The following is a 12,547-nucleotide window of genomic DNA, read 5'->3' as shown; positions in this document are numbered from 1 at the left end:
CCTGTGGGACGTGTCCGGGCAGCGCTGCCGAGGCCAGGCCCCTGCCAAGGGGCAGCACGTGGGCGGGCCGCACTGCGAAGGGAGGCTGTCCTCTGGAGTGCAGAGGCCGGGTTTCCACCCCTGTCTGCGCAAGGCCTGTTCACCAGCTGGTGTCTGTGAGCAGGGCTCTCACTGGTCACGGGGTGAGGGGACTGAGGGGACTGAGGGGCTTGCTCCAGGACTTGGTAGCTCTCTGCCACCCGCCTCGGTTTCCTCTACTGTATAATGGGGGTCCGGGAAGCCCGGGCTCTGTGGAGAAGTAGGTTTGTGCCCTGGAGGGGCTCCCACACTGTGGAGGGCTGTCCACAGTGGGAACCGCGCCACATGTGAGTGATTAGAAGCTGCAGAGACCCGGCCGATTTTATTTTATTTTATTTTTTTCCTGGAGAAACAATAGTTGCCCCCTCTCCCGGGTCTGGAATGCTTTACGCCCAGGGTCTGGGACCCCTCATTTAAATTGGCTGCGAAGGGACAGGCGCTGTGAGCCCTGGGAGGAGGTTGTTAGGGATGGAAGCCGGGGCCCAGGAATTTACAATCCGTTACTTGAGAGGTGTCCTGCCTCCCCTCTCCCCATCCAGGCCTTCGCAGGCCCAGCATGTGCCGTAAAGATGTCACACTGGGTGGGGGTGCTGAGGAAGGGCCCAGGCTGGCCTTTGGGAGGGCGGACACAGCCCTGGACAGAGTCCCGCCTGCACCTCGGTCCACTGGCTAAGCCTGGTGAGAGCACCCTCCCTGGGCCTCGGTCCCCCGTCTAGCAGGACGCGACAGTGCTGATGAATAAAGGCATTCACTTCAATCCGAGCCATGCCCCAGTGCAAGACGAGGCGGGAGACAGCCCCATGGTGAGGGATCCACAGACCCCCATGGTGAGGGGTCCATAGACCCATGGTGCCTTGCAACAGGGACTTGGTCAACACCACGCACCTCGCTGCCTGCCGGAGCCAGGCACCCCAAGGACCTCTACTCACACAGGATGCAAGAGGCTCTTTTTGTCCTTTGCCAAATCACACATTGGCCTCATGTTGTATTTGGAACCCTGGGTCTTTGAAGCTGGGAGGGTTGATGCAGGCGCGCTGTCTCTTTGAGCCTCGGTTTCCTTGTCTGTGAAGCGGGAGGTCATGCCCCTTGCCCTCCAGAATTGAGGGAAAAGAGAGACCGTGAGTTGGCGCAGGGCAGGGCCAGGCACACGGCAGCATCTGTTGCGGCGTGTCTGGCCCGGGCAAGGTGAGCACCAAGGTACAGGTGGCCCCTGACACTGCAGGCAGCACCTCCCAAGGGGAAGGCGTTTGAGGGGACCTGCCGGAGAGTAGGGAGCCACCAACAACTGAAGGGGGAGGGGAGGGGCGACATGCTGGTGGCTGGACTGCGTGGGCTCCAGGTGTACCCAGGCCCCATGCCCAGCTCACTGCCAGGGCCCAGTCTGAGCCTGATAATGGGTCAGATATGGGGACAGGTGTCAAGGGAGAGAGAGGACCCAGGTGCTGCACAGGAAGGGGCCAAGGGTAGTGTTGGTGCCATAGGCGAGGTGGAGACAAGGAGACACCTCGTTTGGGGCCAGGCGTGGAGGCATCAAGGGGTGTTGGGACATTCGGGAGGAGCAGTTTCCGGAGCGATGGGGAGGGCCCAGGAAGCCCTGAGAACCCTCAGGAGCCATGCCCGCCCTGAGCAGGTGACTCAAGGTGGTGGTTCCCCAGCCATGGGACTTCACCGGGAGCGGAGGCTCAGACACCCTGAGAAGAGGTGCACTGTGGGCATTGCCGGGGGCGAGCAGCGGGCTGCGGGTGTCCTGAGCAGAGGGCACGAGCCCCGCCTCCCTGGCCCACAGGCTCACCATGACTGTGGCCCCACAGGGCCAGTCATTTCTGTCCCCAATGCCAAGAGACTCTCCAGCCCAGAGCCCAGAGGAAGGACATCCCTTGTCTCAAAGCATTTAGGAATCTTCACCAAGGATGCGGGCGGCACAGGGGCGGAGGGCACACTGCTCAGGAAGACTGCATGGAAATGCACTGCGAGTGTGAGTGTGTGTGTGAGAGTGAGTGTGTGAGAGTGAGTGTGTGTGGGGGAGAACAAAGTAAACAGCTGCCGCCCTGTCCTCTCTGCGCCGTGGCCAGGTACACAGCCCTGTTTGGACAGCTGCCTTGTCTGTCTGTCTGTCTGGGAGATGCTAGCTGATAGATGTGGGTGGGCGGACTGTTAACCCCTGGTTGTCTGCGGTGCTGGTGCCGCGCCTCCCTGCCTCCTCCCTGGGCCAGAAGGCGGCAGAGGGTGTCCTGGTGCCCCACCCTGGCTCCTCTGGAGAGGCACCTCTAGTCTGAGTCAGAGACAGGGCGAGGGGAATCCAGAGCAGGAGCCAAGGATAAAAGAGAAAGGGGTCTCTCCCGGTGGGGGCCGAGAGCAGAATGTGTCCCTCTGTCTATCCAGAACCCTCCTCGCCCACCTCCGTGCCCTGGGAGGTGCCTCCATCTTCATTGAGAAGCCAGCAGTCAGGCTTTTGCAGGGCTGTCTTCCCAGATGCCTGCCCTGCCTGGGTTCGAGGGTGCAGGGAGAGGGGGCCAGTGCTCTGGGCCTCCAGTAGCAGGTCCCTGTGAGGCGTGAACAGGCAGAGATGGGGCTGCAGGATGACTGGGCAGGGAAGCTGGGCTGGGATCTCCTACTCCAGGGAAAGCCTGGACCCAGTGATGAGTGGACGCCATGCTGGCTGTCCGCACAGTGAGGCCCGGCGACTGCCCACCTGGCATCTCCACGTGGCACCCCCATTCACCAGCCTGCACTCCCAATCTCAGCCATGGCTCCTCCACCCACCAGGCAGGCACCTGCCAGGGTCCAAGGGCCACCCCAGGCTCCTCACATTTACCCCAAAGTCCTGTCCAAAGCACCCTACATTGCTCTCTGAAAACTCGCTTCAGGGCCAGTAGACGGCGTGGAGGCTAAGGCGAGCTACGCGGTTTGGGTCCCAGACCTGGTGGCTTGAAAGTCATGCCAGGCACGTGTGCAAATGTGCCACAAATCCTGAGCAGAGGAGAGGATTGTGGCATGACTATCCCCCTGGGGGAGGGGGGGTGAGTTCTCACTTTGTGTCCCCTCTCTCTCTCTTTCTCTGTCTCTGCTGAGGCGTATACACCACAGTATAGCATAGTGTAACTAGAACAACCCCCACCCCAGCTCCTGCAGGACCCTGTGTGCGTCTGACCTGCAGGGTGCCAGGGAGCCTTACAGCAGCTCCTCCATTCTGCTCTGTGACCCCCACCCTGGGTCCCTGCTCTGTAGCCCAAGTGATCCTTTAAAAATGTAAATTGCTGGAGCCATTCCCCACCTAAAACCTCTCCATGGCTCCCATGGCTCTTGAGATTAAGACAGAAATCCTTTAAATGGCCCACAAGGTCATCTCAGCACAGGTTAAATAAACGAGGGCCTGCCCTGCGCCCTGCGTAGAGCATCAGGCAGTGTGAACTCAGGAGATCTGGGCCACTCGGAGTCGTCTCCAGGGTGAGCAGGTGGACGGGGCGGGGCACGGGAGCAGAACCCCTGTAGAGTGTATTTGCATTCGCGTTCATGTATGTGTAGTTTTTTAAAAGATGGACACGACCTCAACTAGTCCTCGTTACAAAACAAGCAAAACAGGCGGGGGTGGAGTGCTGGGCGCACTGGCGGCATTGCCGGAGTGTGACGTGGATTGCGTATTCCCGGAGTGGAAGACACCGATAGCCTCTGGGGAGGGGACCTGGACGGCTCGGCACGGGCTGGGCCAGGCTTCGGTGAACACCCTTATGTCTGTCTTTACTATCCAAAAATCCAATCATTTTGAAAATAAGAACGGTCAGGGCGATGATTCGCGAGGCCCTGCACTCTCGGCCAGCCCCGTCCCGTGCCCCACGCCCCTGCGCTCTAATTTCGCTGGCCTCCGCACCCCGGGGCACCCGCTGTTCCCTGCGCCTGGTCTCTCTGCCCTTCCATCCTCGTCTGGCTGGGTCTCCCGGCTCGCTCGTCTCAGGAAGGCGGCTTTCTCTGGCGTGCCTGGTGCGGGCTGCATCAAGACCTATGGTGCCCATCTTTGTCTTCACCGCCTCCCTTCCTGGCATGTGACCCGCATGGCGGTGCCCACATCCAGCACTCTCACAGCTGTCCCCAGCCTGCGCCTGGCTCTCAGACACCTCGTCAATACGAATGTGGAGAATGGGTGAACGACTAGCAGGCGGGAGCAGAGGCCATGGGAATTCCACGCCGTGGGGGTTGGGAGCTGCCCATTGGGCTTGGAAGGAAGAGAAGACTTTGCCAGCTTCTCAGGAAGGTGTTCCGAGCAGAGGACCGTGCCAGACGCAAAGACCAGGCAGCCGGACTTCCCCGGCCACCTGTCTGCAGTGCCTGTGGCGCACCCAGGTCCCACGTGCCTTGGGAAGCCGCCCGTCCTCTCTGCACCTCAGTCTGCTCGTCAGGGAAATGGGGGTGTTGGCAGAGACCTCTCGAGTTGCTGGGGCGTGGATCCCTCAGGGAGGGCCCGCTCACAGTTGGTCCTAGATAAATGCTAGGGGCGGTGCAGGCCCCGGGAAAGGGTTAAAGCCGGGCACTTCTTAATTGTCAAATGACTGCGGGCGATTAGCGCTGGCAGCTTCCTCAATAATCGCTCTTCTCTGTACCTGCTGGGAGCTTAATTAAAAAACAAAGAGGCTCAATTTAAAGGCCATTACTATGCTAATGCGGCCGGGCAGGCGGTGATTAAGCGGCTCTGACGGGCTGCAGCGGCTGGGGCGGGGCGCCGGGCGATCCGTTACCCACTAAAACGGCGGGCGCGGGCCCAGCCCGGTGCCCGCTGGACCTGCCAGGCCGGCCGGCAGGCAGCTGGCTGGTCCAGAGCCCAGGAATCCTGGAGATCCAGCCATGTGGTCCCTAGCAGAGCCCCACTGTGGGTGGGCAATGGATACCCGCCACATCTCCAAGCAACTCCCTTAAAATTTCTCCTCCTGCCCCCCTGGGCTCCCCTGGGCTCAGGTGAAGGCTGCCACCTCTCTCACACCCACTTCTTGCGAGGTGGCTCAGCTGGGGGCCATGTTCTGCTCAGCCCACAGAAGTCCGCCCAGCTCAGACAGGCCATTGGCTGGAAGCAGGTCTTGGGCTCCCAAACCCCGGGGGCATCTGCTTCTCCACACCTAACTGCCTTCCTAACCACTGGGGAGGCAGGAAAGCATGGCGGTCCCCAGGCAGGCTGCCCTGGGATGGCCGTGGCTCTGCATCTCACCAGGGGGGGGCCTGAGTAAGGAAGGGACTCCTACCTCCCAGGTGGTCAGGAGGCAGCAGTGGCCCCAGCTCTAGCACAGGGCTGGGCTGCTTTCTGTGTGACCTTTCACAGGTGCATACGCCAGGTTCCAGACCCAGGTTCCTTGTGCAAGAGCACTTGGGGTGGGGGGCTGAGTCCAAGCGCAGGAGACTGGCAATGCAGGCCTCAGTGACTATCGGACAAAGCTGGGGCTCCCTGTGGCTTTGCTGAGAGGAGTGTAGGTGGGAACTAGGCAGGGGATGGCAGGACCCGGCTCTGGAGGAAGGTGCTCCTGGGCCTCAGGCCTCAAGGCTATGTGGACAAGCTGAGGCTCATCAGGAGGTCCCCAGAGTGTGGAGAAACAGCCACAGGAACCTGGGGAGCTTAACCAGAGAGCGAGTGTCATCGTCTTCCGTCTTTGAAGGGCAAGAAGCAGCACACTTAGGCCTAGCGGAAGCTGGACCTTTGTGGCCAGTATATGACACCCTGTGTCTGTCTTGATCCTGCAGTTTTGACCCCAACATGTTTTCATCAGCTGCCTGTAAAATCCGTGATAATAAACGTTGGTGGTTTTGTTTGGTAACATTGAAAAGCACCTACCTGAGCCTGGGCATAATTGAACTTGGTAAAAAACAATCAGCGACGTGGCGATTGGGCTGCCACATGGCTGACCAGGGTTTGAGTGCAGGACCTAGAGGCTTGCTTTTTCACTTCCCCTCTGTCTTTCTCTTGGTCTCTTTCTCTGGTGAATTAAAGTAATAATAAATAAAATTATGTAGATATTTATTTATTTATTTATTTATTTATTTATTTATTTTGGAGAGATTTTCGCTATAGGGCGCGTGCACTTGCCAGACAGACAGACAGAAAGCGAGAAATCACCCCCCAGAGGGGATGGCCACGCCGCAATCCCTTCTCCTCCATTCTCCTCTCGGGATCTTGGGCACACATGCACACGCACCCGGCGTGAGTTTTAAGCCACCGGGTCCAGGACGTGGACAGCGGTCGACTACGTGGGAGTCCAGCGACATAGCCATTATGCTAACTGCTGGTTCCCACGTAGATAATTCTTTTAAAAAAAAAATAATTAGTACAAAAGACAAGCAACAACAGTGAAACTATGCATGGTAAAAATGCGTTAGTGGCTACGAGTTAACCAATCTGTAAGACCCAACAGGGATACAAACCTGATGAAAGAGCAAACCTTTATTGAAAATTTTTCATGAAAAATCACGTATCTTAATGAAAATAGTTTTAGTAAGATAAAAGTGAAAATGGAAAATGTTGTAAATTATTTAACTGTCCTAGAAAGAAAATCGATCAAAAAATTAGATTGCCTTAATGGAATTTGTTCCAGAAAGCACTTGCTCTAAGGAAGTTTATCAATGTTGTTATAATCCTAATTAAAATGCTGTGGTCTGTATACAGAGTCTGGAATCTGTGAGGTCAGAATGGTGGGGCCAAAACAGCAGCATCGTCAGCTGTCAGACACTGCAGCTGTTCCCCGGGGTTTCTCCTGCTGAGACCTGCCCCCTGGAATACCTGGACCTCAGTCTGTCAGGGGTTCCCTAAGGACCATGACCCCGTGACTTGTTCCTCACTGATTTTCCATCTCCTAGCACAGAGCTTGGTCATGGTGAGTGCTGACAGAATCTACAAGTCTTAGTGAAAAGCTTAAAAGGCAGTTAGGAGCCAGCAGTTGGCATGGAGGTTAAGGTGGCTGGATCCCACATGGCTGGCCATGTGGTTCGAGTCCTGGACCTGGTAGTTTAAAAATCATGCCAGACATATGTATGTGTGTGCCCAAAACCCAAGGGGAGAATGTAGGAGAAGGGATTGTGCCGGGGGGTGGGGAGATTTCCCACTTTCCCTCTCTGTTTGGCAATTACACACATACCCTAGAGCAAACTAAAAACAAACAAACAAAACAACAAGTAGTTCGTTTCTGGTCTTTTAAGAGATGGAGTCAGGGCACAGGGCTTGGCACTGAGCAAGTGCTTAAGTATTTGTTGGATGAATGGATGCCCATTGAGTGGATGGATAGATGGTTGAGAGAGTGGATGGATGGATAGATGGCCAGGTAGGTGGGTGTATAGGAGGAAGGAAGGACAAAAAGAATGAGAGACTGTGTGAGTGGGTGGGTGGAAGGATGGATGATGGATAGTTGGCTGGGTGGCTGTGTAACCCCCAGAGGGGATGGCCACGCCGCAATCCCTTCTCCTCCATTCTCCTCTCGGGATCTTGGGCACACATGCACACGCACCCGGCGTGAGTTTTAAGCCACCGGGTCCAGGACGTGGACAGCGGTCGACTACGTGGGAGTCCAGCGACATAGCCATTATGCTAACTGCTGGTTCCCACGTAGATAATTCTTTAAAAAAAAAATAATTAGTACAAAAGACAAGCAACAACAGTGAAACTATGCATGGTAAAAATGCGTTAGTGGCTACGAGTTAACCAATCTGTAAGACCCAACAGGGATACAAACCTGATGAAAGAGCAAACCTTTATTGAAACTTTTTCATGAAAAATCACGTATCTTAATGAAAATAGTTTTAGTAAGATAAAAGTGAAAATGGAAAATGTTGTAAATTATTTAACTGTCCTAGAAAGAAAATCGATCAAAAAATTAGATTGCCTTAATGGAATTTGTTCCAGAAAGCACTTGCTCTAAGGAAGTTTATCAATGTTGTTATAATCCTAATTAAAATGCTGTGGTCTGTATACAGAGTCTGGAATCTGTGAGGTCAGAATGGTGGGGCCAAAACAGCAGCATCGTCAGCTGTCAGACACTGCAGCTGTTCCCCGGGGTTTCTCCTGCTGAGACCTGCCCCCTGGAATACCTGGACCTCAGTCTGTCAGGGGTTCCCTAAGGACCATGACCCCGTGACTTGTTCCTCACTGATTTTCCATCTCCTAGCACAGAGCTTGGTCATGGTGAGTGCTGACAGAATCTACAAGTCTTAGTGAAAAGCTTAAAAGGCAGTTAGGAGCCAGCAGTTGGCATGGAGGTTAAGGTGGCTGGATCCCACATGGCTGGCCATGTGGTTCGAGTCCTGGACCTGGTAGTTTAAAAATCATGCCAGACATATGTATGTGTGTGCCCAAAACCCAAGGGGAGAATGTAGGAGAAGGGATTGTGCCGGGGGGTGGGGAGATTTCCCACTTTCCCTCTCTGTTTGGCAATTACACACATACCCTAGAGCAAACTAAAAACAAACAAACAAAACAACAAGTAGTTCGTTTCTGGTCTTTTAAGAGATGGAGTCAGGGCACAGGGCTTGGCACTGAGCAAGTGCTTAAGTATTTGTTGGATGAATGGATGCCCATTGAGTGGATGGATAGATGGTTGAGAGAGTGGATGGATGGATAGATGGCCAGGTAGGTGGGTGTATAGGAGGAAGGAAGGACAAAAAGAATGAGAGACTGTGTGAGTGGGTGGGTGGAAGGATGGATGATGGATAGTTGGCTGGGTGGCTGTGTAAATGGATGGATAGTTAGATGGGTAGGAGGAAGAAAGGAAGGCAAGGAGGAAGGAAGGAAGGAAGGAAGGAAGGAAGGAAGGAAGGAAGGAAGGAAGGAAGGAAGGAAAAGAAAAGTTGGTTGATGGCTGAGTAAGTGAGTAGGTGGGTGGATGGATGGATGGATGGATGGGTGGGTAGTTGGCTGGGTAACTATGTGAATGAGTGGCTATGTGAGTAAGTGGTAGAAGGATGGATGGATGGATGGATAGTCAGCTGGGTGGCTGTGTGAGTGGGTGGATAGTTGGATGGGTAGGAGGAAGGAAGGAAGGAAAAGAATATTTGGTTGATGGCTGTGTGAATGAGTGAGTGGGTGGGTGGGTTGGTGGATGGATGGATGGATGGGTGGGTAGAGGAATGGGTAGTTGGCTAGGTGGCTGTGTGAGTGGGTAGTTGGATGGATAGAGGGGGAAGGATGGATGGATGGATGGATAGTCAGCTGGGTGGCTGTGTGAGTGGGTGGATAGTTGGATGGGTAGGAGGAAGGAAGGAAGGCAAGGAGGAAGGAAGGAAGGAAAAGAATATTTGGTTGATGGCTGTGTGAATGAGTGAGTGGGTGGGTGGGTTGGTGGATGGATGGATGGATGGGTGGGTAGAGGAATGGGTAGTTGGCTAGGTGGCTGTGTGAGTGGGTAGTTGGATGGATAGATGGGTGGGGGGAGGGATGGGTAGTTGGCTGCGTGGCTATGTGAGTGGGTAGTTGGATGGATAGATGGGTGGGGGGAGGGATGGGTAGTTGGCTGCGTGGCTATGTGAGTGGGTAGTTGGATGGATAGATGGGTGGGGGGAGGGATGGGTAGTTGGCTGCGTGGCTATGTGAGTGGGTAGTTGGATGGAGGATGGATGGATGGATAGATGGGTAGTTGGCTAGGTGACTGTGTGAGGAGGTGGCTATGTAAATAGGTGGCGGACGGATGGAGGGAGGGATGGGTAGTTGGCTGGGTGACGGTGAGTGAGTAGGTGGGTCAATGGTGGATGAATGGGTAGTTGGGTAGGTAGAAGGATGGGTGGATAGATGGACAGATGCTTAGATGGGAGTAAAAGAGATCAGATCTGTCTTTTTTAGCCCAACATTCTCAGCCTCCTGCTGACCCTTCTTCCTCATCTATGCTCCACTCTGACCTCCTGTTGCCCTAACCCTGAAAATGGCCTCCATTTGTTTTCAGCTTCTCTCTCCCAGAATGGCCTCTCTCTCTGCCCCTGTGTAGAGTCCAACTCTGGAATCAGGCATATCCTTGTTTCCATTCCCAGCCCCACTACTTCCCCCACTGGAATCCTCTGTACTCTTGGAAACCTCCAAGAACCCGCGCTGGCCTCCAGCTTCCCTCCACCTGGCTGAGTTTGCACCACATCAGGCCCTGCCCTGGATCCCACAGCTCTGCCTGGGCTCAGAGTTCTGGGCCTAGCCACAGAAGACCCCAGAGAAACCCAGAGACCTTATCATCTCACTGTGTTGGGCTCTCATTTTCCCTCACCTCTGTTACCTCAGCACCCCGGGCCCCAACCCAGGAAATGGGCCCAGCAGCTCTGAGCTCATGAGCTAGGGCGAGTCGTTTCAGGAGGTAGGCATGGTGGAGGAGGCTAAGGTAGAAGGGTGGAAGAGGCTGAGGCAGGCAGGGTAGAAGAGGCTGAGGCAGGCAGGGTAGAGGCGGGGGAGGAGGAGAGGACTTCCAAAGCAGGGAGGCCCAGGCAGCTCAGCAGTGAGGCTGGAAGAGCAGGCAGGGGCGCTGGATCCCACATACCAGCCCACACCCCAGCGCCGATCAGGCCGTTCCCCCTAAGCACCTTCCTCTCTAGTGAGGAGAAATGATGCTGCCTGCCTCTCAGGGGTCTTTTGTGGGGGGAGCCCTTGTGCAAATAAAGCATAGATCCTGGCCTGTAGGAAACACTCAATAAGTCTTGGTAAGTAACTGTATCAGTAGTAGTGGCTCCCGGATGTGGCTGGAGCTGGGGACCTCAGTGGGAGTGGGGGATCAGTGCAGGGGGCTGTGAGCAGGTGGGAGAAGGTGCCTACTGTGGGCCTGACTCGTAGCAGGTACTCACTCAATAAATGTTAGATGAGTGAGTGACTAGACAAGTCCTTAAATGAACTGATTGCCAGTGAAGGGACCTGAAGAGGAGGAAGAGCAGACCCGCAGACTAGGAACCAGCACAGGGTGAGCCCTCACCTGCCTGGTGCAGCGTGTGCAGACCCTCAGCGTGTGCAGGCCACAGCCCAGGCTTTGCTGCACTTGGTCCAGCCTGGAGCTCGGCCAGAAGTGGGGTAGGATGGTAGGATGGTCAGGGCCCTCCCTTCCTGTAGCAGGACGGTTCTGCTTGTCACGTCACTGGGAGTGTATGGGTGGGGATGGGGCGTCTGGTCTCAGAGAAGCTCCAGTATCTCTAAGTGGAAAAGAGTTCAGGAGAACTGTCTGGACCTTGCCCCCACCCCACCCACCAGGGGTCAGAGCCAAAGGCAAGAGACCAGTTGTTAGGTGCCAAGCACAAGGACTCAGCAGCAGCTCACTCTGTGGGAGTGCATCCGTGTGTGTGTGTGTGTGTGTGTGTGTGCGTGCGTGCATCTTTGTGTGCCTATGTGTATGTGTCTGTGTATCTAAGAGTGTGTGCATGTGTCTGCATGTGCGTGTGAGTCTGTGTGTGTGTGTGTGTGTGTGTGTGCGCGCACGCACGTGTGTCCCACACCTGGTCATCCCCACACGTGGCTAGAGCAGCTGAGACTTAGCCTGTGGGAACTGCACCCCCAGCTCTCCCCTCTCTACCTGGCTAATACCTCCATTTCACCTGCTGCCAACCCCATTCTTGCCGTTCCCAGGTCCCCAAATCTTGGCATCATTCAGGCCTCTGTCCCTTCTCTCACATCCCCTCATGTCCCTGTCCACCTCCCAACCCCTGCTAGTAGGACCCGCGGCACCTGTCGGCTCCCACCTGGCCTGTGACAGGCCCAGGGCCTCTACTGCTCCTCACCCGCCCCTGCACAGCTGCTGAGCACCTGGGTGAAGGCCAGCCAGCCCTGTCCCCTCTGCCCAGAACCCCTGGGGGGTCCTGTCTCACAGCACCTGAGGCCCTCCCCACCGCCTCACCTCCTAGGCCTCCCCCCCTCTACGCTCACCTGCTCCATGCCTCCTCATTTCTCCAACATGCAGATACACCTAACCTCAGGGCCTTTGCGCTGGTTGTTCCTTTCCTGGGAACCCCCTCCCAGGGTATCCCAGATGCTCTTCTTCAGGTCTCTGTCACCTCCCACAATCCCTCCCACAGGGCACCCCCCGGCCTTTCATCTTTGTCACCGTTTGTCACATACTCTATGCTGTGGATTTGCCTGTTGGTCAAAGGCAGATCAGTGTTCTGGTCTCTCCTCCCCTGGAGAATGGAAGGTGGAGGTGGGGCATTGGGAGGGACTGTACCTTTCTGGCCCACTGCGGTATGCCGGCCTCCAGGTCCTGGGACATAGTAGGTGCTCAGTAAATATTTGCGGAATCACCAACTGCGTGCCTGCCTGGCCAGGCTGGTTGTGGTACCTAGGCTCCCAGCCGAGCCGTGCCCTCGCTCCCTGCCCCTGGCCCGTGACCTCCAGCCCGACTGGGGGCTCCCGAAAGCGCCCAGGGCGCAGATCAAAGGGCTGCGAAGTCGGCGACCCCCGAGGCTGTGTCTGCGCGCAGACCGCAGGAAGCGCCGGGGCCGCCCTCGCGGCAGGGCCAGCCGGCACAGCAAGGCCGGGGGGGGGCCCCCCCCGGCC

The 12,547-nt window shown here is 56.0% G+C and overlaps 1 protein-coding gene across 1 annotated transcript in view; it reads left to right on the top strand.

The window, feature by feature from the left end:
• LMX1B (LIM homeobox transcription factor 1 beta) overlaps positions 1-12,547 on the top strand; it is a 91,406-nt gene that overhangs the window by 62,244 nt on the left and 16,615 nt on the right. The window lies entirely within an intron of this gene.

This window comes from Tupaia chinensis, unplaced genomic scaffold, assembly GCF_000334495.1.
Source record: "Tupaia chinensis unplaced genomic scaffold, TupChi_1.0 Scaffold000394_1, whole genome shotgun sequence".
In the NCBI taxonomy this organism is placed as follows: Eukaryota; Metazoa; Chordata; class Mammalia; order Scandentia; family Tupaiidae; genus Tupaia; species Tupaia belangeri.
The sequence above is the reverse complement of the archived record's forward strand: the minus strand, read 5'-3'. Positions and strand labels throughout refer to the sequence as shown.